Here is a 22,310-nt window from a genome sequence, read left to right on the forward strand (position 1 = left end):
TGCGATGGTGGGTGGCACAGGCAGAGACCAGGGGGCGTCCGGCGGTGTGACGGTCTTAGGTGTGAAGCCAGTGAGAGCTTGGCGTGTCCTCTGTGGCACGCGATGGAAATCACTTTCAGGACCGTATCAAGACGGTACGGAAGATATGTACTAACGGCGTACGGCATGCGTAGGTTCCCAAAACACCGTTTATACATAGATGAAGCTTTACGCCCATGTACACATCGTCGTTTGATTCCTAACTACTCAAGTAGTTGCTATTTCCAGCAGAATGCACCCACACTTGGTCGGTTTAGGTACAACCAAATCTTTTTACTCGTGAATTTCGTTCTATTGAGGTTTTTCGTGTGTATTCTTGCTTGATTGCTTTCTGCTTCTCTATCTGCTATAGGATGGCAGGTGTGTTTACAGCATTGTTTTACGTACTTTTCTTTCAAATCTGCTTCCCGTAAAAATGTGTTCAGCCACCTACTTCCCCGCTGCCACAAAGCGCCTGAAGGTGCACGTAATACAGCGTGAACCATGAACACGTACTGTCATGACAATTAGGGCAGCGCGAGTACTCGAAATTCGAGTTCGAGTCGAGTCGATCTCATACTCCTCTCGAACTCGACTCGACAAATGATGACTCGTCAACTTTCGAGTACTCGATGTTGTTTGGAGCTCGAGTTAAATCCACATTAAAATCCATCACATATAAGATGTAACCTGTCACAACGATTCCACAATTTGGAAACACGCATTCGACGCAGCCGTGATGCGGCGTAGCCGAGAGGGCTGTCATAATTTCGCCATCTTGTTTTCACTATTAGCTCTCGCTAACCTTGACTTGACTACGGACTGAGTAGTGGCTATGAATGGCAAACCAGCTTCAACTGGCTGCTGCTGGCTACGGAGGGGTCGCGCCCGCGCGGAAGCGTATCCGACATGGGAGGGGCGCATTTATATATGAGCGCACAATATCGGCTACTGTCAATAACACAATTTTCATTTAGCGCAGGGTATGGGCAGTGTTTCACTGGGAGATTCTCCGGTACTCTATCCCATTGCTAGCTTTATGAACAACATAAAGATCGGGGTACCGCCAACACTAGGTCAGTGTTGTTCGTAGCAGGGATAAAAATCGGCCTTCGAAAACTGTTATACCGAGTAAGCTCTGATTGTATGCTCTACGTGTCACAGTACGGTTCGTGTCGGATCTTTGTCGGATTTGTCGGGCACTGATTCCCTGAGGACTCATAAATCAACAAGAAAGCCTACTTACTTTTAGTGGTGGTGGTCGTAGTTGTGGTAGTGGTCGTAGTTGTTGTGGTGGTCGTTGTGGTAGTAGTCGTGGTTGTAGTTGTTGTGGTGGTGGTCGTTGTGGTAGTAGTTGTGGTTGTAGTTGTTGTAGTGGTGGTCGTTGTGGTAGTAGTCGTGGTTGTAGTTGTTGTAGTAGTTGCTGTGCTGGCCCTAGTTCCTGGAAGCGTGCTGTCTGGGGTTCTGGTGGTCTTTTCTTCGTCATTATCGCCGCCCCCAACTGACGTTCTGCCATCATCTTCTAAAATATAGCATAGTGCACGAGCCCCCGCTCACGTCAATACAATTAGTATACGATTGAGATGTACCAGCAATGTCGTATTACTCCTATGTAACAAATCAGCACAGTAAGTAGGTAAGGACAAATTTCCTCGTTAATTTGTCTCCCACAGACAGAAATGGATTGCCTTTGGCAGAAAAAGTTATATATATATACATATGTATGTTAATATATATATATATATATATATATATATATACCGGGTGTTTCAGTTAAATCTGAATTTAACTGAAACACCCGGGCCGGGGCTAAATAATTCGCGAACGGTTGCACCAATCGACGAACTTTCTCTTTTACAAGTATCTGTCCGATACCACCAAGCTGTGCACAGTGTCAATGAGTGGGAGGCGCTCATTATTTAAGTAAAGATTCAAATGAGCTTCGTAAAAAAAAAAAAACTTCTAAAGCAGGGCGCTGTTGGCATTAAAATGGGTACTACCCTTCTGGGACCTTCACTGGACCCCTTTTAGAGAAAAAGTCTGCAATCGAAGCGGGTCATTTGTTGCCGCAATTAATTGGTTTCGGTTTACATATTTTTTCACGGCTGGACGCGGTGAAGCGCAAAAGGACGTAATTCATTGGTGTGATCCATGGTGTAAGGACATAATTCATTGGAGTGATCCATTGGTGTAAGGACATAATTCATTGGTGGATAAGGGTGTGGAAGAGCGTCGTTTTGCGCTTCACTGCGATCGAACGTCGACCGTTCTTTTAAACGTTTCGTAGTATATTATAATCTTTGTGTTAGATTACCCACTAAATAAACTAGTTTTTGTTAACTTAACTGTAATCTGTCGTCCACGTGTTACTATATTACTTTTGCTTATACATATATATGTACAGGGTGTCCACGCTAAGTGTGAACAGATTTTTTAAAAATATATCAATCACTTTTTCCGAGATGAAATCAATTGCAATATAGCATATGCTGAAGGGCACTCCCTAGGGGGCATTAACAGACTCCTAAGGCAATGTCTTAATTAACTTTCAATAATTAACTTATTAATTATAAAAGCTACGAAGTTGCTCCAATGAGAACATCTGATCTCTTCGGTCTCCAGATACCAAAGCCGTTTTCAGAACAAAAATCCGTTCGATAGATTGTCCGCAAAAAATTCGTGAAGGAACGCCATTTTTTCTTATATATATATATATATATATATGTGTGTGTGTGTGTGTGTGTGTGTGTATATATGTATATATATATATATATGGAGAAAATACTAGCCCTCACAGTATCCCTATGTATTCAGCAAGAACTGCGTCATTTGAGTCCTACACTGCGTTCACTGCATATATAGTCTAGACACTGAAAAATTGCCTGCATGAACTAACCTGGTTCAAAAATGGAGCCTGCTTTAATGGTGGCTACGATGGCGATGAGGAACAGCAAGCATAATCCTGCAGCTACCACCCATGTCCTGGAATACATGGAAGCCACCATCAGCTCCACCCATAGCACTGCACAGCTAGCCGAGTTGCCTATAGCCCAGGGATCTCCAACTGAAACTGAGTCGCATTGGCCTGGCCTACATCGTAGTGGGGCGCAGATAGTGAACGTACACAAAAACTGACTCTGATCTGGGGGACCGCGTGGCCGAGGGCGGGTGGCGTAACTGCAACTCCCTCAGCTCGTACATATCTCGTTCTCCAGACGATACATTGATGCAGTTGATTACGATCCTATCGTCTAGAAGACAAGCCCGAAGGAAATACGCAGTAGAACAGACGAAACCGACTGTATTACAGCCAAGGGCAGGGGGCTATGCGCCTCGGAATAAACTGAACCTGAATAAGGTTACAGGAGGACGCGCTCCTTATGACGCGCTGAGGACACTTGAGGCCTCTTCTTCCTCACACCAGATTCCCGAGGTCCACTTGTAGGTTGACCGCAGTCACTATTCTCAACTGTTCAATTGGGCTCAACTAGGCTCGAAGGTGGTCATCAGACAGCTGGGACCTCAGCTTAGTCTTGTTGGCATTCATCACATGGAACTGCTCGCATACGTATATGCGAGCTTTCCAAACACGTCAGACATCAGGCAGGGAAACGATTTCACGTCTACATATTTGTAGAACTCGGGAGATCCAATTTTTAGCAAGAAAACTTTTGCAGAAATGTAGAATTGCACTGGGGATCTATTTGTTCCATTTGGAGCACGGGCTCAAAGGCGGGCTCAACAGGGGTCGGCGAACAGTTTAAACATCACATCGAGTATCTCAAAGCCATGAAACGTCATGAACTCACGCCACAGCACCGGCACTGCCGACGCTTATGTGCGAAGAAAAAGTAACGGCCATGCAAAGGATAACAGCGTCGACAGATGATGAAGGGGATAGCATAGAAAAAGGTCTGGGCATATTTTATTCGTGAACAGTTTTCAGTGTGTTTTGCGATTTGTTAATATCGAACCGGTGAACCACTATGTACCTTCGATATACCGACGATATGCGGAACATGAATTTCGAAAGTTCGCAGATCTCCTAAACACCGCACGCACCACTATAACGTTCACGTCACAACACTCAACTGATTCAATCAACTTTCTCGGCACCACAATAATGGTAGACAACGGCAACCTCACCGCAACCCTATACAAAAAGCCAACTGAAAAACAACGTTACTTTCACTTTAACAGTCACCATCCGCGCCACTGCATGGTTGGACTTCCTAATGGGCAAAGTGTAAGACTGTGCAGAATTAGTTCGAACGACTTAGATTATGCTGAGAAGCTCGACAAACTCTGCAGCACACTTGCCTAAAGTGACTACCAAGACTCCCTTCTAACCGAAGTCCGTCGAAAGGCATTCGCATTGGCCCGAAGCGAGGGTCTGGAACACCAAAAAGATCCTGATACAAGCCAAATAAACTGGACCGGTAATCCAGAAGATGTGGGTTCGATCTCTACAGCTGGCTAACCTTTTCAGTGACTCTCATCTTTCATCGTTCAAATAAGCGTGACCACTAGATATTCCTACGCACTTTCAAAGATTAAAGCCTTCTACGGAAACACGAGCCCCTCCTCCAAAACAATGACGAACTTTGGAGTATATTCACCCTTCCCATACAGGTAACATTCCGACGCGCAAAAAAACCTAGACTCTTTGGTCAACGCCAGAATCAGCAAAACGATCACCCAGCACAATGGAACACAGCCCTTCAACCTCCCGCGCAGCAAAACATGCGAGTACATTCAACACACTAACCACATCAGAAGCACTGCGAGCAACTACGCCCAGTCCGTTAACGACGCATTCACATGCGCAAACTGTAATGTCATATCCAGAGTTGTACACGTTACTCGTAAAAAGTAATTATTACAATTACTGTTACTACCCCGTGAAAAGTAATTCGTTACCGTTACAAATTACTTCATCAAAAATGTAATGCGTTACTGATTAAAAATGTAACGCATTACTTTTCCAGTTACTTTTATAGTGTGGGCCATACTAAAGCCTTCAGTGAATGCAACCATGCAGCTCTTGTTGCAAATTCTATTATGAGACATCAACATATATGATACGTGACATTCACAAATACATTTGAAAACGAGATACAAAACACATACACGCGTTTGTTACATATTTATATACACATTTACATCTATATGTACGCAACACAGACGCCCGTATAGGCGTCGGAACATCCGCTTGAATTTGTTACTAATTGTTATGTTCAGCCCGCACAATTTATCAATACAGTCACCTATCTTACTGTTGCTCCAGTAGGTCGCGGTTGTAAGGGATTATCATATTACTGTGGTGTGCATGAAATACGTGTGGACTAGAGACGGCCGTCACAGTGACCTCTGCGTCATTGCTTCAGTCGGACTCGTGGTGGAACACAAGAACAGATTGGCTCGCTGAAAAGGGTTGTCATTCTTGATAGAAGGTTAAAAAAGTAATCGAGTCAGTAATTGATTAACGAAAATTGTAATCAAATTACTTGGAAAATTACTTGCTCACAAAATTAATTGATTACGTTAAAAATTACTGAAAACGTAATTGTATACTAGTAACCCAATTACTAGTAACGCGTTACGTATAACTCTGGTCATATCCCAATCAGCACGCCAATATAGGTCCAATATTGGACCCATTTAGGCTGCCAATATTGGTCCAATACGGGGAGTGCAACTAGGATCCATATTGGAACAATATAGGCTGCCCATATTGGCAAGCCAATATTTCTGTGATAACGCCAACAGGAAGTCCGTGTACTAATAAAGCATCATCCGGGTTACTATTCATCACTGATATTACATCCCTCTTCTCTTTGCCTTTTTAATTTCTGCAGATCTCCTATTTGATCCACGTTGCATACAATTACAAAAACAACACTGTACCGCCCCAAAAACGAAGAACGGGTATACGCCAGTCTTGTTGAAGTGCACAGGCAGTTGTATTGCCAACTGTAGGATGGGACAACCGACATCTTGCCCACATCACCTTTCAAACATAGTACTGTTCTCGCCCTTAAAAGGAAGAGCAAGATCAACTAGTGCTAGGCAGGCAGTCTCACGGAACTTGCAATGCCAAACATGCCTAGGAAGCCTTCATTGGGATCGCAATAAACCTCTACCCGACAAACGTCATGGTGACGTTGGTAGACAGACCGAAACCAAAACAGATCGGAAGGGGAAAGCTGGGTTCCACGAATGAGCAATTGTTCGCTGAACGAAAGTAGGACCGAAGGTCGCGTCCCTTTCAGAGACCATCGTAATCCCCTCAAGACCGTGGCTTTCAGGCGCGACCTTGTTCGCCACTAGCTTTGAACGTAGTTCAACTCTACCAAACTCGTGGCGCTGTCGAACATTATGACGTCATTTGTTTACAAACAGGTAGAGGTCTATAGTCACCGTGCGGCACCTAAGCGGGGCGCGCTGCTCCGTCGCTACAGCGCCGCCAGTGGCGGCCTTGGAAGTACCCGACGTGATACCACCGCCGCACGTTCTATGCATTATCAAGTGGAACCGTAGCTCCCGTGGCGACAGACGTAATTAAAAGGGCTGATTTTCGAAGTGCAAATAATGTGAAACCTTTCACGGGCGCGAACGATGAGTGTAGAGACAAACTGCACAAAAGCAACCACAGCATTTATAATGTATCTAAAAGTGCAGAAGGAGATACAGCCACTCGCGTCTGTCTGTGTCAAAACACGTGTAAGTGATACGTAGATGATGTTTGATGTCTCATAAAATCCTGGCTTGCAAGCGCAGACTGTATAGGTGCATTTCTCTGACTCCAGCCACTTGTAACATCATGTTTTTGACTGTCTCGTGTTCCTTCGTCCTTTTGGCACATCACTGCGCACATAGCTTCGTCACTGAAATCTACATCCTGCGTCCGCTTCATCCAGTAACAACGTACTGTCTGAACTAGTACTGCAGCTTTTCTAGTATCTTCAGATACAATTATGCTAAAGAGGTCCTCGAAGAAGAAATTATATTCATCACGTTTTGCCTAGGCTACCGGCTACCGCCATAGGCTTGCGCCACGACGGTTTGTGAAATGGTCGGTGCGTAAATACTAAACTTTTTGGAGAAAGTAGAACTGACGTTCTCACTGTGAGACTCGTCAACCAAATTACCGGGAGCAACATCGGCTTTGGGCACTGGCGATGAAACACCCTCAATCATTATCTCGAAATAAGTTGCTGTATGGTCGGTGCATTTGACATTGATACCGTATTTAGCGGTGTTTCACCGTCACGAAACTGGGAACTGTAAATCACTGACCATCTTGCAGGTCCTCACTCAGCTTCATCTAAACTAGGACAAAATGAATAGAATATGAAAAAATGGCTAGGAAGCAAGCGAGCTGGTGAAGATGATGCATGATGTAACAGCCCGAGACTTGGGAACACGAAGGGACAGGCACAACTTCGTGTTTGTGTCTGTCCCTTCGTGTTCCCTAGTCTCGGGGTTTTACATCGTGCACCAAATAGAAGATATTCGCTCATGCTGATATCATTTTGTGTCATGATTCGTTGAAAAGAGGGGAGGGGGGCTATCTGGGACAAGCATAAGGTCTCCCAGATAGGCGCCTCCACCCATTTTCACCAAATGGAGACACAGAATAATAATAATATCATTGGGAATGACTGTTGGCTAGGCGCGTGCTATGTGGTGAAGTTCTGTTTTAACAGTGACCCCCAGCAGAACGGGACGGGAGGTGACGCGCGTTCGAAGCACTTATGCTGTCTGAATGTTTGGCCTGGACTTCTCCGTTTCTTTTGACATTAAGGTAAACATCGCTACAGTTATGTATGAGTTACGCAGGACGCGCGTTCTCCCATAACGGAACGCTGATCGCCCGGCAGTAAAACACACAAACAAACCGGCCCTACACACGGAGCGGAACGTAAATATTTCATAAGTAAATACAGTACTATATTTTCTGTTCGCTCCGTACCCTTCGAGACGGTTAAACGTCACGGGAGGGGCTGAGCAGCAGTGGACTTGATTTTAAAACGACTGCTAGCGGGTATCAGCTTATGTAGCTTCATAAGCATGGTGGCGTCAAACTCCTCACAGATCACTCGCAGATGTGCCGTTTCAAGATTTTGCAAGGGAACTACTTACTCTTTCTCACCCGCTAAAAACATAAATCATTTGCATAAGAACATTCATCATCGCACACACACACACAAAAATAAAAATAAAAATAGGAAACGGAAAGTGCAGCTTTAGGTACAGCGTTCACGCAACATTTTCGAAAAATGTGTACTTCATGTAACATGCTTTTCTTTTAATATGAAACGAGTCGATCGAACTTTTGTTTTTATACAGCGTATTTTTTTATTCGCTACAGAATTTCTATAAAAAACAAAACCAAGGAGAGGGATTTGAATTTGACTCGCTCCAATTCTACTATCTCGCATTTCCCAGGAAACATCTAATTAATACGTTAATTACTGAATTTTAGATAATTAGTCGTCCAGTAGTTGCATACGCTGTTCTAGAAGATGTTTTGCTGTGCTAGTTTTTTTTCTTCTCATAAATATTCTGTAACCAATTAAAAAAAAACTACATAATATGATCTACTAGGCAGAAAAGGAACTATCCCAGATTGGACAATGAAAGCCCCCTACTTCACAAAATAGGAGAATTTTGTTCTCGAGTCAGCGAACACACAGATACTTCACGTGTGTGTGACACGTGCCGGGACTAATATGGCAGCCAATGACAGTGATCTCATGGTGCATCCTCAACACTTCCCAGAGGTTGATCAATCATGCAGATGTACACCCTTGCAGAGTTCTATGTCCGTAGCACACCAGTCTCTTTTTGTTCGCCCTTTCTCTTTCTCATTTTCTTTCTGTTTCGCCACACCGTATCAATACGATCCGATTCCGCAAAATACAGTCCTCCATAAACATCAATCTTTTTAACGGGCTTTACTGAGCAGTTGCTCACATTTTGAATATGGGGCTACTGACGCACTGAGTAGTTCACTATGCGAAACTCGAAAGTTCGATGAATATGACCTAGATGAACTTAAGTGACAGGTGACGAAACAAGACTTATAAACTCAAAACACAAACGAAATTGACGTGTGGGGGTGGGGGGGGGGGGAGGGGATGCTGGGAAAATCCCTGTATGAAATAAATCAGAATCACGGATATTCGATACGCGGAATGATATAATTACTAAAACTACTTAATAAAACTAGCCATAGCATGCACAACAACAATGCGAACCCACAATAACATTATACTCACACTCTTCATCACGCACGAGTGGAATGTCAGGAGCAGGAACTTGTCCTGCGACAAAAAGAACACACCACGAATCAAAATTTGATATATGTTAACGTACGGTACGTACGGTAACTCGCCATCTATTCCGCGCACCACCTACCGCCTCGCGGCTCTCGAGGACTGTTTAAATTCATAATATGGCACTTTGAAGACATCACTAAATGACTATTTTACAGAAAATGATTCAGGACGAGCATGGGCGCTCCCTGGAATTTTTTCCGAAGGGGCAAAGCTCTCCAGGCGGGATAGGGAGGGAGGAAGCGTGCAAACCGCTACCCCTACCAATTTTTCTTTCTGGAGGTTGACATTGCGCACTGTGTGGGTGCCCAGAGGTTGCTATTAAGACATCAGAGAATAATCGACTAACGCTTGCACAATTTTGACAAGCGACATCGGAGCTCCCGGGTGTAGAGAACACGGCACCCCCCGTTGCCTCCTTCCGGTACGCACATGAGGTACGTCGTGTGAGGCCGAGCGATGAAGCGAATGGTTCTCATGTCGTGTTTCAGACGACAGCTAAGGACTATAATGATAGTGCTGAAGTACATGCAGCTTCGAAACAGTCTTCTAGAATATCGCACATTCATTAGACAGACTGAGGTGAATGTGTTCGCGTCTCGCTACGACTAGGGTAAGGTGGGGCAAGATGAGACACGGGACAAAACGAGACATTTTTAGCTCGAGAGACGCCGTCTGTCTCAGAGACGCGTGGCTCCATGCCCTTGAAACTTTACTCATAGGTGGCTCTGCATGTCCGCTTTTGTTGCACGTGAGACTTGTCTGGATTGGGGTTTGTGTTGAAGATAAAAAGAATTACCTCTGATCTAGCTACTTCTGCCTGGAATGTAAGCAACAACAACTTGATTAGGGGATGATGAGATGAGGAGTTCCATCGCTAGGGGCGATACGCTATCCCATTGCTGGTGGTGATGCGAGGAATGAAACAATGCGCCCCCTTCACATTAAGGAAACCAGAAAGGTGACGAGAGCTTTGAGGGCAGAGCTTTGGTGGGCTGGACGTGGCCAGGGACCAAGCAATTTTGTGAGAGAGAGGGGGCGAGAGTCCAGCTCGTTAATGAATCCCGAGAGTACTCTCGGGAAGGCTGGTAGTGTTGGCAATGGAGAACAATATGCTCTAGATCTTCTACAGCACAGCAGTGACTGCATTGCGGAGAGTCAACTTGCCTCAAGCTGTAGCGCCACTGCGCTATGAAAGCCACATCGAGGCGCATTCGATGAAGTAATGCAGCATCTTGACGAGAGGTCTGTTCAGGCATGTTGAAAGCGAGCGCTGGATCAACTCTGCTGCGCATGGCCGGGAGAGAATGTCAGCAGTCCATTGGCGGAAACCAGAAGAGTCACGAGACGTCGTACGGGCGCGTAGGCGCGAGTACGGAGCGACCATCTCCTCTGGGCAGCACAATACGCGTCCGTCTCCAAGACGAGAGAGCTGCTTCTGCGGCGCTGTCGTAACTGTTCGTTCCCTTCGACACCGCACTGGGCTGGAACGCATTGTAGGATAAGCCCGTGTCCTGCTTCGTAGACAAGGTTGTAAGCCATTGAGACATCAAAGACCAATGGTGCGGATGAGCCTCGGATGTCATGATTTTCAATTGCTTGCAGCGCAGATATTGAGTCAGTTAACAAGACCCACTCCCTGCAGTGCTGCAGAAAACGATGTGCCGCAGAAAGAAAAGTGTGGCATAGAGTTACACAGCTGCGGATGAGGTTCGATGCGAAAGGTGACATCCTTGCACAACGCCTTCGGACGGAATGACGAATTCTGATGCGGACTTGCCACTTCGAGAGATGTCATTGGGATATGCTGCGGCAGAGGTAGAAATCTTCGCGTCTACCAGAGCATAAAAATGCGCTCGAGGGGCTTGAGCAGGGACCTTATCTCTTCGTTCCTGGAGGCCCGGAATGCGTACGAAGGTGGGTGGCACAGGTAGAGACCAGAGGGGGTCTGGCGTGGTGACGTCCTTAGCTATGAAGCCAGCGAGACCCTGGCGTGTCCTCTGCGCTGCACGATGGAAATCACTTTCAGGACGGTATCGAATTTTCCTGATGAGTGGTTCACGGCGAATGTGCGTACGCAAACGTAGAAAATGTCGATCTGTTTCACGCTCATGCAGAACCTCCGGCGGTAGTACACCAGCTTCAGCCAGGACTTGTATTTCAGCCATCCTTGGAACGCCAAGGCAGCGGCGAATGTCCGTCAGCGTCAGGAAGGTCAGCGAAACAGTGTCCGAAGGGTATTTTACGACGTTGTGGAAATCGTGTGCAAGATTGGAAGGCTGTAAAGCACAGTCGCTCTCACCAAAGCCGCTGAACGGATAGAAGGGAGCGTTGATCCCCAGCCCAATCCAGAAAAATGTTGAATTGCAGGAAGCCATCGCCGCACTTTGGTTTCAAGGTGCTTAAAGGTCAGCTCCGGAGGAAACTCACTGCCACGGATTACAACAAAAACTCGCAGGCACAAAGGTTGATGCCTACTGAATGTACTTCCAAAATAGTTTCGGCGAATACCCTGTATTTACTGCGAAATCTGTTTTCTGGTTTGCCGTCCGATCGTCCGCTTGAACAGCTGACGTCACGCTCAGCTTTCGCTTTGGCTCCTCTTGGCTTGTTTGCTGGCTCGCAGTTTCGCAATCGCCAGCAATCACAACTCGTCAGGCTGAAAGCGAAATCGAGAGTCGTGTACGTATGGGCACCTTTCTCCGCGTCTTAATTTGATCATCTTTTTACTCCGGCTAGTCAGTACACACAACCTCATCTAAGTTGTCACTTTGTGAGAGGTGCAGCGTGAGTGAATTGTGAGAATGCCGTGCTTCTCGCAGTACGAGCAGGTACGCTACTAAGAAAGATGTTTCGTGCCAGGTTCCCAGTTGATATTGTGCGTGATTGAGTGGTACGAAACCAGTAGTTGAGTGCTCTGAACTTATCAAGGCAACTGTCGTGTGTGCACGAAGCATTTTGCATCAGAATGTTACGAGGTCGTTCACTTGACGGCCGATTTGAACTGTAAAAGTCGCTGGAAAGGGATGCGGCACCTGCCTCGTTCGACGACAACAAAGAACCAAAGTTGCGGGTAAGTGTCCGCACGAACTTGCACTGTGGCTTGCACACAATGTAAACATGTGAACGACAAATATGGGACTGCTAAACCCTATAATCCGCGGTTGTATGTAAAACTACGCAGTTTCTCAGAGAAGCTGGTTGAGAAATTACATGAGTTTGGAGAAGTCTGAGCTTGGGCACAGGGAAGACAAAACAGTCACAGCAGCTGAAATCAGCAACAACTTAGGAGTTCCTGTTTTGAGACACTCTGTGTCTGTCTGGACTTCTCTGTGATCACATTCAGCCTTTTCCCAACCATGGAACCACACCATATCCTGCATACATGGAAGCATATTGTTGTTCCTCTTTAAAAGCCGGGCTGTGTCTGTGAGTGCCGTGTATTCAAGTTGTAATGTAAAGTTATTACGTGCCAGAAATTCCATTCTATACTAATGAAGTTGACTCCAGCAACTGAGTACCTTGACCAGTAAGGGATGACCATCAGCATGCTCGTCACAGATTAGCAGAAATAGGTGAAGTCATGAGAAAGGCTCATCTACCTGTGAATCATCGTTTTGACACATGGCACATTGCAAGAGGGCCACATTTGCTTTGTAGCACATAGTCATAACACATATGTATGCTGTCCATTGGTTGACAACATATTTCCTATTAGAAGGGGTATAGCTGGGGGCAAGCTACGCTGTCAACATTGTTGATCACATTTTGTAGCTCTTAAATATGTAGATGCTTTTTTGCACTTTTCCTAACAATATTAGCCTTAACAGGTATCATTATAATTTCTGCTTCTCCTTTCTCAGGCCCCAGGAAAGAGGTACATACAGCAGCACTGGTGAAGCAAAGACTGGTGCTACAATAATGGTGCCACAGTATCGTGAACATGTACATGTGTGCACACGTGGACAAGCAATGATAATGGCAACCTGTTTCCGGTAAAATGGCTCATGATACTCTGGCATGTCATGGATATTTGGATCATAACGTTGCTTCACATATTTATGAGCATCAAAGTCACCATGCAAGATGTGCACATCAAGACATTGGGAAGCTGCTTTGGCCCCACGAAGGTGATTTACAGTATTTCAAGCTAGCAGCGATTACTAAGCAACTGTCCTGCATTCCTCACTTACAGGAACTGGAACATTCGAAGTGTTGTAGGGGATAGTGGGTGTACTTCCCCATCTGAAGGACATCCCGCCATTGTGTGCACTAAAAGTTTCCTTGTCTCAGTGCTGTTACTCGGTCACGTATCAAAGTATGTCATGGTAAGTAGGTCATGTATCACTTCCACCTTATCTGTGTGCCACATATTGTATCTACACAAAAGGAATGTGTGTGAGAAACCTACTGAAACAGAGAATTGCATTGCTTCTTTACTGCACAAGCCTGTTCTGTCTGTTTTAGGAATTCTAATAATGCTAATTTTCATGTCAGGTTATGTCCAGGGGCTTTCTGGTGCTCTGCTCGATCTGTGTGGACGATAGCTGTTCATGAGCCCCCCAACAGAAGGAAGAGACTACACAAGGGGGGCTCACCGCAAGAGTTACAGTGAATGAGTAAACGCTAACAACTCTGCAAGGCATTTAATGCAAGTCGACAGCAGAAGGGCTTCGGCGAACATGTACAAACAGTCGCATACGTAGGATTTTTAGTTTTTGGCATTTCATTCGCCATTAATCGGTGGCTTCTGTAGAAGCGTAGGGGATGGGGAAACAAACACAAGATTTTGGAGCACACAGTAAATGGTACTCCATGTTCCATGAAGTGCCAGGGTTGGGACGCTTTCATAGACGTGGTTTGTTACATCATGGGTGCATCATGCATTGCGCTCCATAATGCTGATCAATCTGTTTTTTTTTTTTTTTCATGTGTCATACTTCGTGAGATAAAAGCTCTCGAACAGATGACTGACTAACGCACAAATGTCAAAGACCTCAGAAATACAGCCAATTCCACTGATAGCCCTGAGGTCTGTGACGTCAGAGCTGCTTGAGTTTTGCTATTCAAGGTGCCCATTCTCTATGCTCTATTCCAACCTTGGTTTGTAAAACACACATTGGCACGAAGAAGCTTTTATGTTCGTGTGGGATGGTGGTGTTGCAACCCCTTTCACTGGTTTGTGGGGAATGACCTGATTCTGCACCTAAGACTTACCACAGAACACCTGAACTGACACCTGTGTTCTGTCCATCTTGCAGTGTGCTTGTTTACCTGTTGCGAGGGATTATGGGGGGAGTCAGATAGTTTTATGATCTCTGTGTATTCAATAAAATTATGGTCTATTCAGTGTTACGTGTAAAATTACAGTATCTGTGGAATGTGTGGAGATGTGCATTGATTCAAGAAGTAAATCGGCTCCTGAAACCAGCATGCAGATCCAGATGTAATACTGGTGTCTTTCACATATGGAAGCAACTCATCTTCATTTCTTTTCTCTTTTTTTGTGGTTGATTAATGTGATGGCTCATGGCTGCACTGCACTAGTAAACCAGCCGAAATAAGGTGCAAGATATCCCTGATAATTACACTTGCATGGTGTCCTTGTACTGTGCAGTGTATTTTTGTATTGTTTATTTTTTCCTTCCTTTCTTTTTCTGTTCAGCCCTCATAAGCCACGTATGCCCTCATGTAAGTATCTTGTTCTTGTATCTGGTGCTTGCTCTCTCGACAGTGTAAAATTTCGGCAAATACGTTCATCGCGAATCTACACTAAGGTTGTCATTCCAGCCTAATTCTTACGTACGTAGTACCTGCAGTGTGTATACGATAACATGGCGTTGCCAAACACAACTCGTTCACCCGGTTATAATGCCAAGAAATGCGATTACTGCTCCTGTAACGTCAAACGCCAGGCATTCGAGAGTGAGAAAGATATGCGCAAGTGATGCAGCAGTGGTGAGCCGTAACTATAAGTGAGTGAAGTCTTCAATTAAGCGATGAATTGACTTACTTTATCAAAGACACCTACAATGCGAATAAAAATATCTTTCGTATGTAGGCGTAGCACAGTTCCGTTGACAATATACGTGACGTTCATTGCGTTCTGAGCCAGTCTGCCGCTGGCCGGAACGCGACAGCATAGTTGCACGAATCCGAACTGCACAAGTGGTATCAACAGCGTGTTTTAGCATTGGCAGATCATCCCAAATATTAAAAAAACAATGCGATCAAGAAGCCTACGTCGATCGAGCAGACGCTCCCTGCCACCATCGCCTGTTTACATTCCCGTATGCTCCGTAGAGAGGGAGGGAAGTCTTGAAGAACACTGATATCACTTACGTCGGCGATATAGACCGCGTGAACAGCTGCCGTCATAAAAATGGCGGCCCCCATGTCTGTTTCGAAATGGTTAATTTACGATTATTTAAAATATGGGGCTATTTTGTGGAAATGAAGGGTGCTTTCAGACACAGTTCGATATGGGCTTCCAGAATATTGTTACAGTTTCAAGAAGTCAAGGTATCTCCGGAGCTGACCTTTGATATGGCGATCCCAGCCCAGTCCATAACCACACCAAGGAAGCGACGGGAACGTACGGACTCGAGCTTGCTTGCACCAACCCAAAAGAGGGAAATTTTCCATTGCCTCGTGGCTGGAAGTTAGCTCGACGCACTTTTCCGGCTAAAGGTCCATCCCATGTCGCGTGAGGTATAGATAGACATTATTTAAGGCTAGCTGCAAACGGCTGGTCGTGACTTTCCTACTGTCCAAAGGGCAATGTCATCAGCATGCACAGAGAATGCTAATTTATGAGGAATTATCGATTTTATGCCTGCCATTACCACAATGAGGAGTGTAGGACTCAGAATGCTTCCTTGGGGTACGCCTTCGTGAACCGGATGTTTAGGGTTTTGGCCGTGGGATGTGTGGACAGCAACAGTCCGGCTCGTAGAAAACCGTGGAGCCTGCTGAAGAGTCGGCTAGATACTATAAAAAAGCGTAAGGCGTGCAGCACATTGGAATGTAAACATCCCACAAGTCCACATAAGTCTACATTCTATTTCTTTATTCATTCATCTGGATATATGCAAAATATGGGCACGACTCGACAACTTAATGTAATTTATTTAAAGTAATTTAGAAACGGATAGATCAATTGTAGGTGGCTCTATGCTTGTCCCTCAGAGATTGATTTCTTTTTTACATATGTTATGATTGTCCAGCAAATTTTCTTGGTTCCTAGGCATTGGCGTAGCCACGGAGGACTAGGGAGGACTCGAGCGCCCCCACCTGCTGCAGGCCGACCCACACAAAAATCGTGTAAATCCGAGCAGAAAAAATAATATATTTGGGGTGGGAGGTCAAGCATGACGATCGCGAAAAGTGCTTGCAGTTACTGATATACAGTCATGTCTCGATTATCGGAACACCTCGGGAGTCGTTCTTTTCGTCCGTATAACGAAGCGGACCAAGCAAACTTCCGGAGAAACCCGAAAAAATTTGGGACACCTCTTTATAGCTAAAGGAAAGGAAACAAGGAAAAGATTGTTACTTCAAAAATTCGTGCGAAGTGAGCTGCTTGAAATTAGTAGGCATGCGTACAACAGAAATTTGGTCACAGCCACGGCACTCGCTGACCCACCCTGCTGTTCAAAGAAGGGTAATGTCTTAGAAAGTTGGTGCCGCGCACATTTGCCTTTTTGCAAATGTATTTGGCATGGGCCAAAAGATAAGCGAGGCTATCGGACGGCCTGGACATTGACGTTCACATGTTGATTTTTTGCGCCCAGTGGATACCGGGCACCTGTAGCGCTTATCGTCTACACAATCTCTCCCGTGTGCCTGCACACACCAAGAGGTAGTGGCCTCTGAAGAAAGGGGAATCAAACATACAGAATGCCCCGGTGATATGTGACTCTTTCCCGGAATAATGCGAACACAGTACATGCCACTTGCTGAGGACGTTCACGATTTTCCGTATAAACGAATCAGAATGACCTACGTCCTGGAAGATCGTTCCCCGTATTTGCTGTCCGGATACGGATAACGAATTCCGAATAACCAAGACAAAATCCAATGGTAGCAGGCTCTTTCCCGGTAATGTAGTCAGGATAACGAGTTTTCCGGATATCTGAACTCCGGATAAGCGAGACATGACTGTATATCTAAGCAGCATACTTGAATACTTTTGAAACGTCAGAGCTCATGACACCCCATTACGCATTATTGAACGTTTAAATATTCGTACTTTCATCTCTCATCTCGCCTTGTGCACAAGGAGGAGTGTGTGGGCGTACCCAGGATCAGCGGAGATGGGACAGTGGGTGTCTGTATCGAGCCCTCCCCCTCCACCTACTTTGGAGGTCTAGCTACGCTAACTGTTCCTAGGATATTTCCAGCAAAGCTGAAGCGCACGCAGAAGCGGGCGGCCACTGACACATCGGGTTGGCAGTGCCTTGTTTGCAACGAACGGTGGAGCAAAATGGTACCGGATTCTATGTGGTTTTATTGCACATCATGTGAGCGGTGGGCTCAAGGAGGTTGTGCAGGGGCCTACGGGCTTTAGTTTGTGCAAAATCTAATTTGTATAGTTCATTACAACGGCGTGTCTCATCTTGGCCACGCGATGTCTCGTCTCGCCCCGAAGATTGGGGCAAGATGAGGCAATCTGCATTTTTGAATAAATTTATTGTTCCGTTCTTACATTAGACCGGCCGCGTCCGTTCTGCATTTACAGGTCAGAAGCTCTGGACCCCTGAAATGTGCCTATGGCCAGTTTTTTTTTTTGTGAGAAGAATAAAAATTTCCTGTGCAATTGCAAATTTCTGTCTCATCATGCCCCACCTTACCCTACATCGCGAGGCGGAGTCCAAGAGGATAGATGCGAACGAATCAGCTTTTAGCTCCCCGTCTGCTGTTCCCCGTCTGCTGAAGAGAAATGACGGGAAGGAAATCAGGTGACGTCACTTTGTAGTGTAAACGTATACTGTGACGAAGCAACCCAATAAAAATTCCATTGTAGCTGAAAAACAAACAAACAAATAACCATGTGCATGCTTCAGTATCTTCCTGAGAACAATATCATTTCTGTTTCTGTGTGCGAGACTCTCACTGAAACCTCTACTTATTCACAGTCATCCTAACTCGCTCTGGCTGCGGGAGGCAAGTGACAGTGAAACGTACAGCTAGAACTGTGTAATATTCACTTTTTTTTTATACGTACTTAATTCCACCGGTGATAGAATCTCAGGCGACGTCGTAGTATCTGCAATAATCGTGAAGGGGGAAATTAGTTGCTGATGCAGCTATTATTATCATTACCATTACATTACCATTACATTAAGATTACCATTGCATATCAAATGTTCTGTCGACCATAATCGTCTACATCTGCTCAATATATCCAGTGTAACAAGCGTAGCAGTTTGCATGGTGCTACGGTACCGTGCAACATCCAACATCCGTTCTCTGGAAATCGATTGTTGCGGCAGAGTGAAGGAAAGTTCCAACTACCAGGACCCACAGGAAGACCCACAAGGAAGTATGCACAATCAGAAAAAAGGGTGCAAAAAGGTGGTAACTCTGGTCGTTACCACCTTAGCAGACATGCGCTCTGATGCTTAAGATCGAAAAGGGCGTAACAGCTCAAGTTACCACCACACAGCAGGGAGCCACATTGCGGTCTGTCCGTGCATCTCCGCAGCCTAGACTGGTCGAAATGCTTTCAAATCAAGATGGCTGATTTAGGCCAGATAATTGATTCAGCTCTTGTGTTTCAGACACAAATAATGTGTCCTTCGTTCACAGTATTAAAACAGTGTTAAAGCAGCACATTGAAGCAGTGACATACGTACAACAACAGCACTTCTTTTTCTGTCTTTTTGGGTAAGGTAAATGTAAATCCTTCGCCTGTGGTGCCTTGGCTACAAATGAGGTGATGTTCTTCCGGTCTTCCAGTGTCGCTGTTGCTCTGATACTTGAGATAGTCGGTATGCGTGGGAATAACAACGATTTAATACGAGTAGCTAGGGACAAGACAATACATGTTGGAGCCTATGTCTCCAGACGAATCAGCCAGAAGAATGATCCAGGCCGAGCTCTCGCGCATCGTCTTCAGTGTCCGCAACCCAACCCACCAGCGCCACTACAATACTATGTGTGTATAACGGCATTCCCGTATGTTTTATGCGCCAATGGTGATATGGTCTACAGTAGTATAGGGATCATGCAAATTCTTACATAACTCGCGCTCGATATTTTTGTTCTTACTTCCAGAGAATTCCGTCATGTACATGCCCTCCCTATAGGTATGTTTTTGATTTGATATTTCTGTACGTTCAATGCGCTACCGTTGGTATGGTCTGCAGTAGTATAGGGGTCATGCAAATTCTTACCTAACTCGTGCCCAACATTTTTGTTCTTACTTCCATACTGAAGTATTCGATACTGAAGTAAGTGCACCGGGTTGACGACACGTCCTAGAACTGCGTGTATGCAGGGGCGGCAGAAGGTGGTTACATGGGTTAGTATAGACTCCGTGAACTTGTGAAGGAGGCTAAAAATTCCCATGAACGTGAGGTGCCAAAGTGTTATCTGAGGCGCCGCACGCGAAGAAAATTCCATAAACCCTTTTTCTTTACATTTTTCGGGGCCCGGCATCAATTGGTGGTGGCGGTGAGGGACGGAAGGGGGTGCCGGTTGAGATCTGGGCTCCCTCTGAATTCGGGACGTTGCACCGCCCCTGGGTGCATGAACGTTTTAAATCTTTTCAAGAAAGGGGAACAGCGTTGAGTACGCCCTCAATACGTAGAGAGAGGCGCGTGGGTCTTTCTCCACGATAATGCCAACTCCATGCAGCCATAATTGTGCAGCAGATGTGGGCAAAAAAGAGTAATATCGCTTGCGCAACCCCCTACTCACCAGATGTGGCTCCACCGTATGTCCACGACTGAGACACGCCTCAAAATTTAGATTACAGTTTTGTTGACGTATCTGACATTCAGCACACTGTTGCGATGGTGCAGAGCTCCATCCGAAAAGATGACCTCGCCAGCAGTTTCCAGGAGTTGCATAGTTGTTCTCAACAGTGCACTGCCATGGATGGGGACTATATTTCGAAGGGAAGTGAGGCAACTCTCCGGAACTATGCACACAGCTTTGTGTTCTGACCTCATTCACCGAACTTTATTGTCAAACGTAGTTGGAACAGTTGGAGTTTCGTCCATAAAGCCTGGTTCACACAATTGCGTTCCAATGCGTGTGTGTACGGGCTGCCGTGGTAACTAAACTGTGCGTTGCCCAACAGAACGCAGGGAGATGTATATCATAGCCCGAGTTCCAGGTAGAAGAAGTATGTCAACGCATACGCACGCATTGGAATGCAATAGTGTGAAACGGCTTAAGGTTGTTTGCAATTGAAGTTCTTACCGTGAGGTGATAACATGTCAGGGGACACTCCGTTACCTGCAGACGAGGATAAATTGTGTAATGCTCATGCACATAAACAGAAACATTTGTGTATTTGTATACTAGCACTAAACATCTTTTACCATTTAACCTACGCCCCCAGTATACGTACATATGTGATATTCTTGAACTTGATGGCATAAGGCTGTATAACTCAGCCAACTTAGAAATTTACTACTCACACAGTGTAAAGCAACAGTTAGCGCTTCTTTCTTCGCAAATTGTTCCCTATGCATATCACAAGATTTTATATCGCTCGCCATATCACGGTTGACGGTTTGATTCAAAGTATTTTCATGCATGCACATGAATTATGTACCTGGAACCATTAGAACAAAGCATGAAACGCAGTCTCCACTCTGTGACATTCATTTACTCCAGTGCATTTACTCCCGAAAGGGACTATTTTTTGCGGCAATGTATTTAGTCCCCAAAACAGCAGTAAGATTACCCCTTTTTTTTCTTAGCGTGTAGTAAGTATGTTCTTCGTTTAATCTGCCACCAAATCTGAAGTATCGTTCATATTATTGAGTACAAGTCATGTTCATTCCCTGTTGTGGTAGCATATCGCTGGACACTCTGTAACGTGCAAAGGGTACATTCAAGTAATGTCCATAATAGGTCAGACGCAGGCATTCGTGCACTGCCATAACACACCAGTATCATATGCCAGCCCTTATGAAATCCATTGCCGTCGACAGTGCAACTGGGAAAAGGTCACGAATGACGATCCTATTGCTAAGTCAGGAATTCATTTAATATGTCATAAAATATTTTCAAAGTATTGTCCATAATAGGCTCTAAAACTTTTTTAACAAACATCGTATAATATTCGTGTTCGAAATATCGGCGGCTCTCGTCGTCCTGAGGTACTTTCTTCCATATATATCATAATAAGAGACATGTGATTCGGTCTTCGCCATCAACTGAAATAGCCCTTCTCTATCGGAAAGAGCTTATTATCCGTAATACTTAAAAAAATGCTGGGCACATGTGGAATCTATATTGACTTTACTAAAGCTTTCGACTTCATGGGCCATTCATTACTCTATAATTAGAATTATATGGTATTCGCCCCATAGGTTTTTAAAATCATATTTAATATCACAGTAGCAGTAATTCTCAATAAAATATTACTGTGCTCTTGGCGTACTGCCAAACGCGTAGAAAATGCGATAACGTTGCATCCTATGAAGCGCGGTCCATGCGCTGTGGCCGTACATGGTTTGCGTACGGCGCAACGGCAAACCCGACCGTTGGTTGCCGTGGACTTCCTGCAGAAACGCTGGTTTTGCCTGCAAACGAATCACACCTTGTTGAAGTCACCGTACTCTTCCGTGAGCGTTTCCAAACATCTAGCTGAGTGTAATGGCGGCGCACCCTGTCATTAAAGGGCTCATATCTAATTATATATGGTCATCCATCCAGCGTTATTGTTTCCTAGTGTGGGGCACCATAAGCCAGGTAAACAATCCATTTCCT

General features: G+C 45.2%; 1 protein-coding gene across 1 annotated transcript in view; it reads right to left on the reverse strand.

Moving 5' to 3' along the window:
• LOC135400460 (uncharacterized) overlaps nucleotides 1-20,822 on the reverse strand; it is a 73,720-nt gene extending 52,898 nt beyond the window's left edge. The window contains exons 1-5 of the mRNA XM_064632293.1: nucleotides 20,790-20,822; nucleotides 18,586-18,627; nucleotides 9,303-9,347; nucleotides 2,915-3,000; nucleotides 1,265-1,540 (exon numbers count right to left, since the gene is read on the reverse strand). The gene's annotated coding sequence lies outside the window, so the exon portion shown is untranslated. The remainder of the gene's footprint in view (nucleotides 1-1,264; nucleotides 1,541-2,914; nucleotides 3,001-9,302; nucleotides 9,348-18,585; nucleotides 18,628-20,789) is intronic.
• Between the last annotated feature and the right edge of the window lie 1,488 nt (nucleotides 20,823-22,310).

This window comes from Ornithodoros turicata, chromosome 7 (assembly GCF_037126465.1).
Source record: "Ornithodoros turicata isolate Travis chromosome 7, ASM3712646v1, whole genome shotgun sequence".
NCBI classification, from domain to species: domain Eukaryota; kingdom Metazoa; phylum Arthropoda; class Arachnida; order Ixodida; family Argasidae; genus Ornithodoros; species Ornithodoros turicata.